This window comes from Rhincodon typus, chromosome 23 (assembly GCF_021869965.1).
Source record: "Rhincodon typus isolate 14 chromosome 23, sRhiTyp1.1, whole genome shotgun sequence".
Taxonomy (NCBI): domain Eukaryota; kingdom Metazoa; phylum Chordata; class Chondrichthyes; order Orectolobiformes; family Rhincodontidae; genus Rhincodon; species Rhincodon typus.
Genome location: NC_063354.1, coordinates 39,686,636 through 39,699,626, shown reverse-complemented (window position 1 = coordinate 39,699,626; position 12,991 = coordinate 39,686,636).

Here is a 12,991-nt window from a genome sequence, read left to right as displayed (position 1 = left end):
CAAGATTCCTCGTGGTGTTGAGAGTGTAGAGGTGGACAGGTTGTTTCCCCTTGTGGGAGAGTCTAGGAACAGAAGTCATAATCTCAGAATAAGGGGTCACCTATTTAAAACAGAGATGAGGAGTTTCTTATCTCAGAGGGTGGGTAACCTGTGGAATTCTTTACTGCAGAGGACTGTTGAGGTTGAGTCATAAGCATATTCAAGGCTAAAAAAGCCAAATTTTTAATCATTAAAGGGATATGGGGAAATGGCAGGAAAAGTGGGTTGAGGATTATGGGAGCAGCCATGATCTAGTTGAATGGTAGAGTGGACTCAATGCATTGAATGGCCTTCTTCTGCTCCTATGTCTTATGATCTTCAAGGGAAGGTACATTGTTGCTGCTGATGTTTAGTGCAGAAATTGAATATGCTTCAAGGTTTTAGGATGCAGCACTTAGGTACAAAATAGGAATCACATCCTGTATCTGCAGTGGGTCATAATCACTGTGCTAGCTGATAACTGTGGAGCTTACTGTCAAGTGTGAAGTCCATAGACCTGGAGGCAGTACCAAAAGATGTTCAATGACCTTACACAAATGGTCTAAGTCAATGAATGTCTTCAAGTGCCATGTCCTAATGACTGTAGCACTGACCTCAATCGACATTCAATTCAGCACATCCTTATCCCTCACCTACCATCACTCCCTACTAATGAGGACCTATAGCTGACATTCACATAATTCCACTGACTGTCCATAGTTCATCCTTACCTGGTCTGGCCTACATGTGACTCCAGACCCACAGTAATGTAGTTGACTCCTAACTGTCCTCTGGGCAATTAGGGATGGACAATAAATGCTGGCCTAGGTAGTAATGCCCATGAGCAAATGAAGTAAGAAAATGACAGCTACATTAGCACAACAATCACTTCCCTCCCTCTAAAAAGAACAGCATGGTGAAGAACTAACTGGAAAGGACCAGGCACAGACCCCAGTGGGAGAGTATGGCTCTGAAAACTATTGAAACCATTGACAGAATCTCATAACCCATGCTTCTTCTTGCTTACTATTTGCCTCTCTCCTGACGATCTTCTGGTTTACAAGCTGCAGATAGTGCAAGAGTCACTGGTTATTTCCATTCACGTCCCTCAACCCTAGCCCTATCCTGAAACACAACTCTTACCCTGGCACCTTTCTCCTTTCAGATGTCCATGAGGAACAAACCTGATCGGTCTCTAGAGACACAGCATGAAGTCAGTGAAGATGAAATCAAAGCATTGGAACTTGATTTCACACTTGCTGCCACCACCCCAAGCATCAAATTTGAGGTTTGATCAGCATGAGCTGTGACACCAGGCTGGAATGACAATGTATATGCTAGGTCATTGCAGGGTGATTTCAAACAGACTTTTGTACCAAGTAAAATGCTTGTTACATTTGGAAACCTGGCACAGACCCTGCATTCAGTGTCAAAGAGCATGGAAGTATCCGATGCCAACTTGATCAAGGGCTTTGCCCAGAACTTGGAGGCCCATCTCACCAAACTGACTGCCTCTGTTAAGATGCTTGTGGATTGAATCATAGGGCAGAATTTAATGGCCAATGTCTCAGCGACTACACACGCGCGTGCAGCAAACACACAATGACAGAGAGGTGCCATGAAAGCTCAAACTGCTGCCGATATGGCTCAGGGCTTACGGTGTCCAAAGGGATCTGCCAACAGATTATGATGATTACTAATGCACTGCCCCAGGAAGGATCAATGGTTTTGTGAAGCACAAACCTACTGCCATCTCCCAGCATTTAACCTCCCAACTCTGTTGTTCTGCCCACCCTCTTGCCTATCAGCTAATCCAGACAGCTGACACTCAGTGTAGCCGGTGTCACCAGGCCCTTTCATCCAGAGGCTGACTGAGGTCATCCTCCCAAAGTTATTTGTGATATTCTTTCCCAACAATGTTGTACCTACTGGGGTAGAACCACATCAAAACACGAGGGCATGCAGAAGACATGCACTAAGGGAATGCAAAAGTGAAATTAGCATGCAATTTAATTTCAGAAATTTGGCTAGGAATCCTTGGTCAATGGTGGATTTTATTTTTGTGTTATCGCACAATCCCTACAGTGTGGGAACAGGCCATTCAGCCCAACAAGTTTACACCAACCCTCCAAAGAGCTTCTCACCCAGACTCACCACCCTAACCTATCCCTGTATTTCCCATGGCTTATCCACTTAACCTACACATCCCTGGACACTATGGGCAACTTAGCATGGCCAATCCACCCTAACCTGCACATCTTTGGACTGTGGGAGGAAACCAGAGTACCAGGAGGAAACACAAACATGGGGAGAATGTGACACACAGGCAGTTGCCTGAGGCTGGAATTGAACCCAGGTCCCTGGTGGTGTGAGGTAGCAGTGCCAACCACTGAGCCACCGTGTCACCCTTGTGTTGTAGTCAAGAAGTTGATGTGATGGTCAGCTAGAGAGGGATGATCAGGTGTTGGACTGTGGACGAATGGGGAATTGGGACGGTGGTTATTAGTATCACACTAAGCTGAACTCCTCATGCACAGCTTTGGCAGAAAATGCCTGTTCACATTGCCCGTTGCCTGTCCTCATTTTCCTGCTCCTGATCTGCTTGATATATAGCCAATCCCATTGGATCACCCCCTTATAATGGTGGGGTGGTGTAGCATGCAGTAGACACACAATAGTATAGTTTCAGCATACCAATGAGCTGTACTATCCTTTGTTGTGTGCCAACGTGGTTTCTTTGTAAGCATGCCAAGCACATGTGGCTGGGTTTGACATCACAGACAATGACTAAAGTTGTCTACAGGTAGTTTTGTCCCCAAATAGTGTGGTGGGGGTGGGAGAGAGGGCCACTTAGCCCATCAGTGGCCTCCAAACATCATCCCTGCCTTAATCCTTCCCTTCTGCCCTTTCAAGCCCTACCTCGTCGCTCTCCCGACTCCTCCTCCCTGGCCCTGATGACCATGCAGCCCAGAATTACTTGAACTCCTCAATGTAGTGGAACTGCCAGCTGTCACTATTACTTCTAGTGTCACTGCTGGGGCACAAATGCAGCAGGCACTCTGGACTGCCACAGAATGAAGGCAATATGGCCGCTGTCGTGATATTGGAATAGATGTGCATGCTGTGCTGTGAGTGATTGCACAAAGGTGAAGGCTGAGGGACTGGGATCCCTATTAGTTCTGATATATGACAGGATGGATATACTATATCTACAAAGCATTGCATGTGCAGTCAAAGGCAATATGGGGATGACTTCAATCCAAGTAAAGTCAATTGCTGTCCATGGCCTCCATTAGACAGAAATGAAATGGAGCATCAATGATGAATGACAAGATATTTTAAACATCTCCAACATGATCCTGGAAGGAATCTGGAAGGAAATGCAGTTCGGGAGCGACAAATTACTTTAGAAAAATGCTTTATTAACCTTACAGATCATTGCTTAAAAATATACAGTTGTACATAAAAACATTGAAACTGTTCCACATGAATATTTGATTAATATGCAGCACAGTGACCTGTATTACTGAAAATTAATCATTTACAATATTATAAACAATATTTAATATTTAGAAAGTACATACAATTATTTATGCCCATAAATATATACGACGCTGTTCAAATTCCCAAAACAATGTGGTGTTGCAGTTTTTGTATCGATTCAAATAATCATTGTGTTTCAAAATAGAGGGTGGTAGTTAATCACAAGACCATGGCTCATAACATTAATATGGTGCACTTGTCCGGGTCACTAGCTCCTGTTACGGAATAGGGAAAGGGCAAAATGACCTAATTCTAGAAAACAAGGGCAAGATTTATTCAACCTGATCTGAGCAAAGAGTCATCAACCTGTTCTGTCCGAGGGGGGCATTTACTCTGTTCACTGTGTGTTAGCGATATTGTAAAATGACATTGTAAACTGAGCTGCAGATCTGCACCAGACTATAGCTTCTTGCTAATTCTTAAACTGGTTCCACAAGTTGGCAATTCCGCTGAAAGGAGCAAAGGCGAAGGAAAGAGTTGCACCTTACATGGATGTTATATCAACAAAAAAAATGCCATGCAGCCCAAGTACTTTTTGAAATGCAGTCATCGTTCTAACATAGGAAACAGGGCAACCAATTTGAGCACAGAAAGCTCCCACAAATAGCTCGGTGGGCTTCAGTTGTACACTTCCCCTGCTGCTGGGCTTGAAGGCACAGGGAAAGGGGCTTAACATCTAGTGAGCACTGTGCCTGCACCCTACTCACCTGTTAAATGGGGAATGAGGGAGCCCTAATGTGGTCCTCTTGAGGGTCTTTAAATGGACAATTACCCGTTCAGAGCCTCAACCCATTTCTGCCAGTGTCCTATTTGTAGCAAGGAAAGGCCCTTCCTGTTGGCAGCTTTAGTTATGTAGCTGATATTGGGTGAGGTGGGGGTAGGAGAGAGGGCTCTGTCTCACCACTTAGCTCATCGGCAGTGTGCCCTCCCAACATCATCCCTGCCTTAATCCTTCTCTTCTGCCCTCTCAAACCCTACCTCATCACTCTCCCGACTCCTGCTCCCTGGCCCTGACGACCATGCAGCTCGGAATTACTTCAACTCCTCAATGTGGTAAAACTGCCAGCTGTCACTATTACTTCTAGTGTCACTGCTGGGGCTACAGCACTGACCGGCTGCTGGGACTCTAAGGCAGGTCTTCCACCTCCAGCTACAGAATGCTATTCCCATTGGGATCATAGTTGGGTTCCCCTGGATTTTATAGCCATTGGGGGTGCAGACTATGGCACTTGTTCAATTTGTGGTGAGAGTATGACCACAAACAGTTTTAGTGACTGAAAGTGAGGGATAATCATTGATCAGGTCACACCGATCAGAACCATCCTTCTTCAAATAGTGCCCTCTGATTCTTTATGTCCAATTAGAATCATAGAATCCCTACAGTGTGGAAGCAGGCCATTCAACCCATCCCACCCAGACCCCACCCCTTACCCTATCCCTGTAACCATGGTATTTCCTGTGGTTAAATTCCCCTAGCCTACATATCCCTAGACACTATGCCTTGGAACAATGTGTGGGCTGTGAGTCCCCGGAACAGCACGAGCAGCGAGCTCTGTACAGTGTTGGGAAACAGCCCTGGAGCAGCGCGCAGGTAGTGAGTCTGGGTGGAGACCGGTGCCAGGAGAGGCAGCCCTGCAACTTACCTTGAAGCAGCTGAGTGCTGGTTTGGAGTGGTCTGGCGCTTAGAGTGGAGCGGGAACGGCTGTTGGACTGGGGTCTAGCATGGGTGGTCAGACCACATGCAGAGGCCCTGAGCTGAGCTGCTTCAATGTAATGTCCATTTGAAATTTCCTACCTTACCGCAATGTCAACCTTTTAATGATGTTCTATTTTTAACTTATTTTTCAACTCTGTAAAGTAATGTAACTACTTTTATTCCTCTGCTATATCCAAGAATTGTACCTAGGTTACTGCATCTAAGATGCCGCCATAAAAAGGCAGACATTGTAAAAGCTTTTCACTGTACTCCTACAATGGAGTAGATGTGACAATAAAAGGATATCCTATTCTAATTTAGCATGGCCAATCTACCTAACATCTTTGGACTGTGGGAGAAAGCTGGAGCACCCGGAGGAAACCCACGCAGACACAGGGAGAATGTGCAAACTCCACACAGACGGTTGCCTAAGGGTGGTGCTGAGAGTGGTGCTGTGAGGCAGCAGTGCTAACCACTGAGCCATGGTGCTGCACTTGAAAGGCACCTCAATTTAATATCTCTCTCAAAGGTTGCTCCTCACACAGTGCTACGATCTCTCACAATGGCATTGAGGCGCCAAACTACCTTTTGGCTCAAGCTTCCAGATTGGGGCTTGAACCTGCAATCTCTGGGCACAGAGGTGAGCCCTGCTTAATAGTCTGCTCATTGAATTTTAATAACACACATTGACGAGAGGAGATCTGCCCTCCGCTACCATAATTATATCATCTCAGTTCAATACTCAGTAAGCACATGTAAATAGATGCGTGCACACTCATACACTTTGCGCTCAGGAGCGCAAGCATTGACAAAAATATCTTCCCGACTTCTGCTCCTGGTGAACTCCTACAACTTTAAAACATTGTACAAGATGGAGCAATGTGAGTTGAACAAGGACTGAACAATCACACTTCAAAATATTGGGAACTCCCTAACGTGTGAGGATGTCACAAAGCTATTACATCTTAAGCCCTGTTATGCATTAAGGCGTAAAAGCCATTACTTCTACTGTGATCATTTTAGACTATTGACTTACATCTTGGATATACAACTGTAGAGAATTGTAATCAAACAGGAATATGTTTAAAGCCTGTAACAGAGTTGATGGTTCCTAGGATGATAGAATAAAAAGAGAAATTTTCATGACCTCTTAGAGGACCTCCGTACTGTAAACTGACATGATACAGGTAAGATCTAGTGGGAAAACTTAGATTGGGTAGCAGCATTTATCAATGGGTGTACATCTCTTTCTTAACAAAAACATGTCAGTTCAGATGCAAAGTAAACATCCTCGGATTGCAAGTTGCCAATCTTACCCAATCTTTTGCGGCTGCAAAATCTCGATAGCCCTTCAGTTATAATTAAGTGATACCTTGAACTTTGGCAACATGTCTGATCTAAATTCAGAAGCAAAAGCTGCATAAGGGCTAGAAAACAAGCCAACAATACTTTATGTTGTTGGACTAAAACATTAAAAAAAAATCCCAGGTAAGGCTCAAGTATTCCACTGCAGAATGGAAATGTAATAACAAATTCAGGAATGTGTCAGTGATGTCTCACACCAAAGAGAATCATGAAGGACCTGCTCGTGGAAGGAGATGTGGACAAATCCAACAGAGAGCTCTTTCATTCAAATCCCAATTAATAGAATAACTCAAATGTTCCAATGACTTCACAGTATAATGGGACTTAAATATTTTGAGACACAAAGGAAAATGAGCACATTGTGGTCAGGATTGGAACTGTTTTAACAAAGGCTTACACAGTCTTAACTGTTTGGCTTCTTTGGAAACAAACAGTTGATAAACACTACAATTAGCAGCAGAGGGGAGAATTACACCGTCCAGTACTTAATACTGATCATACATAATTCTTCACTATTCTAACAATTTATCACAAAAAATATTGTTTGCTCTATCCTTCCTCCAAAAGGTTCAAGCTGCCAAAGGTACAAAATTATCTAGAGTAGCACAAAGTAATACATTTGAACAAGTGTTCTGATGGAGCTAAAGTTTTGCATGTGTACAGTAGGTCACACCGCGTCAGAGTGTTGAGGTCCAAGAGTGAGTGTCAGTTTGTCCGAGGTGTTTTTGAGTTCCATTGGAGCTATTTCAGGAGACATCAACCCCCATTGGGCAAATGGAAAATGGTCAGGTTGCATGGTGGACATGCCTACTCTTGGCACATTGACTATCCAGCACCGTTGAGGGGACACTGGGACTCAATTCCACGATTCAAAAAATAAGGGAAGAGAATAAAAAGTCCTGTCAGTTATGCAACTGGGGCATGCCTGATGGCCAGGCCCACGAGGATTGGGCTGTAAGCAGACTTTGTACGCACCGCCATTTTCCAGTCATCCTGTTCAATTTACTGTATGTGTGAGCAAAATTACCAAAGTAGCTCGAGCTGTGTGAGGTGACCTACACTGTATAACAGTGCAGTCAACAGGTTGGAATTGTTCCCTCTCAACCATATTTCCATCACCCCTCCAAAATTTGGTTTGTAAATGTCGAACAGGAACTGTTAGGCAAAAATTTCCTTTCTCGCTAAGGGTTGTTCAAATGAAATGCGGCTAGGCTGCCCAATCTGCTTTGAAAATGCTGTAATTCCACAATATTTGGCACCATTTGTACAAACTTGGTCTCACTCAGAAAGGCCACAATTACAGGCAGCTTGACAAATGGAAAAGTCATGCTGGTGCAGTAAACTCCTGTTCTGTGGAGGTTAACCTTCAGAATAACATAAGGGGCTATTTTACATTACATCTAAGTCATGGTATAAATGTTAAGGTTCTTGCTTCTGAGTGCAAATGTAATGATACCCAAACTCCAATGTAGCATTCTATTCTTTGGTGATCTACATAATGAACAAATTAACACAACAAATATCTTGATTAATAATTGCATTATCAGGAAAGTGAAGTGTTATGAAATGTTTGCAGAATTGTTGCATTATTCTCTATCAAGCATTTCTCGATGTGTTTGGTATTATAAACCTAAAAAGGCCACAGAGGTATGCAGCCTCCTCTCTAACCAGCATTTAGGCAAAGTCAGAAGTCCTACAACACCAGGATATAGTCCAACAGAAACAAAAACAGAAGCTGCTGGGAAAGTTCAGCAGATCTGGCAGCATCTATGAAGAAAAATCAGAGTTAACGCTTTGGGTCCGATGACCCTTCCTCAGACCTTCTGATAACCAGGCCCATGAGGATTGGGCTGTAAACAGACTTTGTATGCACAGCCGTTTTCCAGTCATCCTGTTCAATTTACTGAGGAAGGGTCACTGGACCCAAAACGTTAACTCAGATTTTTTCTTCACAGATGCTGCCAGACCTGCTGAGTGTTTTTTTTTGCAACTTCTGTTTTTGTTTCTGATTTACAGCATCTGCAGTTCTTTTGGTTTTTGTTATAGTCCAACAGATATATTTGAAATCACAAGCTTTCAGAGTGTAGCCCCTTTGTCAGGTGAAGTGAGAGAGAGAGAAGCCCACAGGCACAGGATTTATAGGCAGAGAGATCAAGGGCAGAGACCTCAAAAGATCACACAAATGGTATGGGTAAAGTGTCAACAGCTGAATAACAAGCGAAGGAATGACCTATAATTCAACTAAATGAGGCACAGAGTCACTCCACCCGCACAATTTGTATGATCACTTGATCTCTCTGCCCATAAATTCTGTTTTACATGTGCTTCTCTCTCACTTCACCTGATGAAGGAACTGCACTCTGAAAGCGTGTAATTTCAAATAAACCTGTTGGACTATAACCTGGGGTCATGTGACTTCTGACTTTGTCCACCCCAGTCCAACACCAGCACTTCCAGATCACCAGTATTTTGGCAGGAGGGAGGGAGAAACAGCAACAATCGGCTCAATAGCATGGCCAGGAAGCAAAGCTGACTTCCAAATTAGCTGTCTACAAATATTTTACAATGATGTGGATTTCTCTTTTCCTGGCATAGATTTGAATCTGATACCAAGTCAAGGGGAGTCTCCTAGCATCTAACAACAGTGATGTTATTAAGTGGGGTAATCAGCAAATCACTTCGAAGCATTCTCATAAACTGCAAGCCAGCAAGTAAAATTGGCTGAAACAAAAACAAAAATTGCTGGAAAAGCTCAGCAGGTCTGGCAGCGTCTGTGGAGAGAAATCAGAATTAACATTTTGGGTCCAGTGACCCTTCCTCAGAACACTGAAGAAGATGCTGACAGACCTGCTGACTTTTTCCAGCAATTTGTATTTTTGTTTCTGATTTACAGCATCCGCAGTTCTTTTGGTTTTTATTAAGTAAAATTGACTGATCATCTTCTAATTTGAATGTAAATGTACAGAGAGTGAAATAAAAAAAAACAATTGGGATACAGATATGGAGTAGAAGCTAACATTTAATGAACAAATTAAAGATTTATTTTAAAAATATGTGTATGTTTTTGTAATGGAGAAATTAACACGCTATAAATATCAAATTATTTTCTCAGGAAAGAAGAATATTTCAGCAGCCGTTATTAAGTTAATGCACTGTTAAAAAAAAAAGCCCAGTTGGGAAGATAGAATTGAGAATTAAAGAAATTACACTGAACTTGATTGAAACTTGGTGTGGCCACATTTAAAGTATGGCATACAGTTCTGGTTTGCCTGTTACAAAAAAAAGTGGCACCGAAAAGATATTTAAAAGGATGATAATAGAAATGAGATATGGGTCAAATGCTGGCAAATGGGGTTAAATTAATTTAGGACATCTGGTCAGCATGGACGAGTTGGACCGAAGGGTCTATTTTCGTGCTGTATATCTCAATGACTCTAAATGAAGGGCAACCCATGATAGATCTTATTTATTTTTAAACTTGGAGGCTGAGGAGAGACCTAATAGAAACAAACAAAGGGAATGTTGGAGAAAGTTAGCAGGTCTGGCAGCATCTGTGCAGAGAGAAGTTAATGTTTCAAGTCTGGTCTAACACTTCTTCAGAACTAATGGAAGTCTTTAAAATGACGAAAGTTTTTGATACAGTGGCTAGAGGGAACGTGTTTCCAGTTGTGTTCAAAAGCTTAAATAAAAGGCCATTGATTAAAGATTGTCTGTGAAAAAAAGTCAAATGGAGAATTTTGTAGGAAGTTCTTTACTCAGAGACTGATGAGAATGTGAAACTCACTACCACAGGGAATAACTGAAGTAGTTAGTTTTGATGCATTTAAGGGGTAACTGCACAGTTGTGGAGTGAGAAGAGAATAGAGAATTGTGTTGGGAGGGTTAGGTGGAAAAAGACATGAGGAGGGCTATGTGGAGAATAAATGTAGATATGGTCTAGCTGGACTTGCTAGTTTGGTTCACCGACACAGTCAACTTCCTTTCCATCTCCAAAGATGGGATTCTGTCCCAGCAGCATGCTTTCCAAGGGCGGTTCTGGTAGTGAGTGGGATTTGCACGCCCAGTCGGAAAGGCTTGCCGGGCACAATCACATGATGGTCAGCCAGATGGTTATAAAGAAGCCTGGGCCACAGGTCCTGGCATCACTGTAAATGGCAGCTGAACAAATATACATTCTCACAGGCCAGTACAATCAGCGAGGCCATCTGACTGGAACCCACTGGCACCTTCTGTACACCCCGTGTTCCCAATCGTCTGCTGTCACCTCAAAACCGCTAGGACAGTTGTCACAGGCTAGGCAACATTTGGCCCTACAGTTTAGTGAAGCCTCCCTGCGTGATATTATCCAGGTTGTCTCGGATCGATGCTGTGCTGTTCGCCTGTTGACGTACCATGATAAACACAGATCTGATCAAAGACAACCTGACAAAAGTGGCAGCGGACGTTAGAAGCTTTGAGGTCAGCATTTATATGAACATATGAGTTTGAAGTTAGAGTAGGCCCCTCAGGACTGCTGTGTCATTCAATGATGTCATGATTGATCACGTTGTGGCCTTAATTCCCCTCAATGGCCTACTTCTGATCCTGCATCTCGTGGTCTTATATTTTGCCCAATCTTCTGACCTTCCACTAACATTTGCAGAATTGTACATTTTGTCAAGTTAATGTTAACTTTAAGTTCCTCAGTGGAATGTGTGTTCCTCTCCTAGAATTGTCCCTTCTCACTTCAATATACCCTTGGTGATTGTTCTGAAATATCCCCTTTAATGTCTGCATCTCTGCTTGCCCGTCCCTTAAGTTATTTTGCCATTTCACTTTTGGTAGGTCAGTCTTTGATCCCTCATAACTGCCCTAACCTGAGTTGAATACATAGGCTTAGGCTCATTCTTCTCTCCCTCAAGCTGAAAGAGAAATTCAATCATATTATGATCGCTGCTACCTATTGCCACTTTTATCATTAATTAATCCCAACTAATTACACATTACCAGGTTAAAAATAGCTTGATCTCTAGTTGGCTCTGGAATATTGATATAAGAAAGGTCTCCCGGCAGACATGGCGCACAGAGGGGAGGGTGCGGGAGCTCCTCCCTTCAGTGGCAGGTCTTTCCAGCCAAAGTTCTGGCATTACCAGAGCCCAGCAGGAGATGATGTAGCTTTGTGAGGAGGTGAGAAGGTAGATGGTTGTTGGAACCAGCAGGGGCCAGATTATGAGGGAATGGAGGGTGCATGCTGAATTTTGGAGGGCTGGCAGCTAAGAACAAAGTGACATTCTGAAGGAAGGTTCAGAGGACGCCATTGAAATGATCTGTCTCCCTTCTTTTCTGTTTTTTAAGCAGTTTACTTAACAAAGATGCTGTGCACATGCCCATGTTAACCATATTATGATGTGGGCAGAGTGTTATCTGGGTCTATGGGATGTGGATGTCACTGGCTGGGGCAGCATTTAATGCCCTTCCCTAGCTGCCAACAGGGTAGTTGAGTGTCAACCCACATTGCTATGGCTCTGGAATTTTGTGTAGACCAGACCAGGTAAAGATGGTAGATTTTCTTTCCTAAAGGGCACACATGAAGCAGCTGGACTCGGATAGGAAAATAAAGTACAAAATTCCAACTCAGAAGCAAGGAAAAATACTCAGTTGGAACATGTAGCAGAAAGAAGAAAGCAAAATTCTAACACAAATATGCAACACTTGAGAGCTTTGATCACAAACTGGAATTTTGAATGAATTGATAATGAATGGTCGGTCCATTCACGGTAACAGAAACAGCCTCTGATATAATCCTCAGGCAACATTGACGTCTTTGCTTTTTCTGGCTGATTGAAACCGTTTGAAATCAGCTGCTAATACACCAGAAGAATAACTGACTATTTTTTCATTGATCCTACTCCTTGTAACTGACTAATATTGTTGCCGCAAAATACAGTTCAAATGTCAATGTTAGCTTTAATACAATAAAAAAAACAGTAAATCTTCAACTCGTTGAAATATTATTTCCTGTCCTTTACCCACCCACATCTATAAAATGCTGACGGGGCTCTTGCTGCTGTTTGCTTACTGTGATCAGTTAGTCCATAACTTGTGCTTCAGAGCACCAACTTCCCTTCCAGTGCACATAACCGGTGGTGATGACCGTGACAGCAGGGAGGGTTTTGAGTCATTCGGTGAGTAACTGTCCTGTCTTAGGCCTGGGTTCAAGTCTTAGCCCAGGTCTGAATTGGTTGCCACTGTAGAACCCAAGTCATTATATATTGGATCAGAGATAGTAGGAACTGCAGATGCTGGAAAATCTGAGACAACAAGGTGCAGAGCTGGATGAACACAGTAGGCCAAGCAGCATCATAGGAGCAGTAAGGCTGACGTTTCGGG